Source organism: Spermophilus citellus (genome assembly GCF_964194105.1).
Source record: "Spermophilus citellus genome assembly, chromosome: 6".
Classification (NCBI taxonomy): domain Eukaryota; kingdom Metazoa; phylum Chordata; class Mammalia; order Rodentia; family Sciuridae; genus Spermophilus; species Spermophilus citellus.
The window spans coordinates 135756822-135759515 of record NC_138187.1 but is presented as its reverse complement, the minus strand read 5'-3'; the positions used below and the strand labels follow the sequence as shown (position 1 = coordinate 135759515).

Genomic DNA, 2694 nt, shown 5'->3' with positions numbered 1-2694 from the left:
TTTATATTGTTTTTTTCTCAACTTGGGAGTTGTCAAGCAGTAAGCCTGAGGCTTTTGATTTTTATGTGTGTCATAGTGAAACAGTGATTATCAAAAAGTCATTCTACATTAAAAGCTATTTATCTTTCTGTTTCTTGACACTTTTCTACATTTCCTAAAACTTCTACAATGAAGAGGTATCACTTTTATGATCATGAAAAAAAAAGTGTTAAAGTATTTCCACCTAGAGCAATAGAGATTATTATCACGACTTTTCTCTAGTGGTAGAACCACAGCTAACTATTTCTTCCTTAATCTATGTTTCCAAATTATCTAGAATGGACATATATTGCCTTTATTTTTTTTATGTTTAAGTAAGAAAATACCAAGGCTTTAATTTTTTATTATAAAGATAGTTCTGCTTGTTGGGTAAGTGGAAAATTGTACACAGTTCTTATGAACAAGATTTACCTGCTTTGGGCTGCATACCATAATGCCAAAGAAGTGACATGAAAGGGGTTAAGGTGTAATGCTTTTATCTTCACAGCAATAAAATGCTAAATACAAATTAAATGGACTCAATTAATGCTGGGCATTCCCAAAGGGAAAAAGCAAAAGGATTTCAAATCAATCAGTAGCAGTATTGTATACAATAAACAAACCCATTATGCTGAGCCCCTGCTCCTCCCTGGCTCTGTTCCATGTGAGGTATACCAGTACTAAATCCACAGAGCTGGTAGTTGGCAACATGTACTCTAATCCACTGAAATGAGCAGCGGGCAAAGTCCTGGAAGGCCAGATAACCTGGCTGTGGTCACGCACCTATGTGCAGCAGTGTCGCATATGGAAGTTGACAACATACTCAGCATTAGTCCTCTGCACAGAAATAGCAAAAGGCTCAAAAGGGTGAAAGGTGAAGGCAAGGAGGCGTCTCACTGTATGGTTGATGGGGTGGCCCAGTAAGCCTGCCTGGATCTCAAACTTAAGCAGGCCAGAGTCCCGGGCATAGAACCTGATGGGGTGATCTCCACAAGTCTTGGGTCGCTCCATGACTGACACCCATTTGTCATCGTAGCTGAAGAGAGACAAATCCAGGTAGGGGCTGCCACTGTGCACTGATGGGGAGCTGATCCAGCAGCTGGCGCACAGCCTCTGTGTGCCCTCCATACTTGGCATTTATAATCGTGTCTTTGAACCGGCGCTGGATCTGCCTTGCAAAATTGTTGCTGGAGGCTGAGCAGGGAAATTGGACATCACTGTGCAAGGTAGCATTACGGAAGAGATCACAGAAGTTCTCAAAGAGTTCCAAAAGCTCATCCGATGTATTCTCAAACACAGCAATCACTTCAGTTGTCACCATATTGTACACTACAAAGAAAGATGCCTGAGATGGATCGATCAGTGACTCGCAGTGTCACTATGTCCTCACTGGTATACTTGATAAACAGATGGTTTTCATCCAAAAGCTGCATTTTCCACATACGCAGCTGCCGCAGCTGGTCAAAGTACTGGAAGAAGCGCCTCTTGGCCATTGCACTACCACCCTGTTCTGCCCGGCGCCACAGGTATACCAGCAACCGGTGTTTTAGGGAGTTGATGAAAGGATCCCTAAAGGGATTGGCCATGCCTGTCTGACTGTCCCGCTGTACTTCAGGGAAAACAGCCGACACAGTGAGCAGGTCATCCTCATAGCAGAAGCGGCCAATGGTCCGCACATCAATGAATGTGCCTTCAGGAGTCACCTGGAAGACATGGATGGTCTGCGGCTGCACAGACAAGATGGCCAGGATGTTTTTAATACAAGTACAGCCCTGGGTTGTGTGACAGGACCACTTTATCACACTTGAATGTGCGCGTATCACATAAGCGGCCAGTGTGAAGGTCAATGATGTGGAGGGAATAGTCCTCTAGAGGGGACCGTGGATTTGGGGTCACTGATTCACTGTTCCGATATCCTTCATAGAAAGGAGGGTGAGGCTCATCCGGGAGGTAGGCAGCAGATCCCACCATCACACATCGGCCATCATCAGTGAAGAGGCTACACTCCCGGTTCAGGTGCTCACCCTTGGCTGCTACGTTTGTAATGTGCAGCAGGACGAACAATCTTTCAAAAAGCCTGCCCCGGATGTTGACTGACCGCTGGTCATTGCCATTGGATAGGATCTCCCCCTCATATCCCTGCAATAGGTCATCTGCTGCCTGGCAGCCCTGGGACTCATAAATTTCAAGAGATGTCTGGTCAGAAGAAAATGCAATAAAGTAGCGTCCATCAGGTGAGAATTTACGCAAGAAACAAGGAGGTTTTTCAACGCTGACAACTGTAAAGTTAGGGAAGACATTCTGGTGGAACACTCGAACCTGGTGCCAATGAGTACCTGCCTTGCCTGAACTGATCCGCCGCCGTTCCAATCGGTGAATGACATTTTGGTTTTGGATTCTTCGAGGTTTCATAGTGGAAACATGATGATCCATTATCACATCTCTGTCGGCTTCTGGTTCAAGGGGGCCGGGGCGAGGGACGCCACCGCCAGATCCGTGCGCACCTCCCCTGGCCCCGCCCCCGCCATCCATCTATTGCCTTTAGAGTTTCCTTATTTTTAAAGGAAAAGCACACTGAAGGCAATCATCAACAATTACTCCGGTGTTGACGAACACCCAACTCTAAGGTTGTAGGGTGATAGCTTTTCAGAAAATAAAGCAAAGAGAGAGGAAATA

At 45.6% G+C, this 2694-nt stretch overlaps 1 pseudogene across 1 annotated transcript; it reads right to left on the bottom strand.

Moving 5' to 3' along the window:
- Positions 1-364: 364 nt before the first annotated feature.
- Positions 365-2474, bottom strand: LOC308652185 (DET1 homolog; annotated as a pseudogene). Its single transcript has one exon. The product of its transcript is annotated as a DET1 homolog (transcript).
- Positions 2475-2694: the final 220 nt, after the last annotated feature.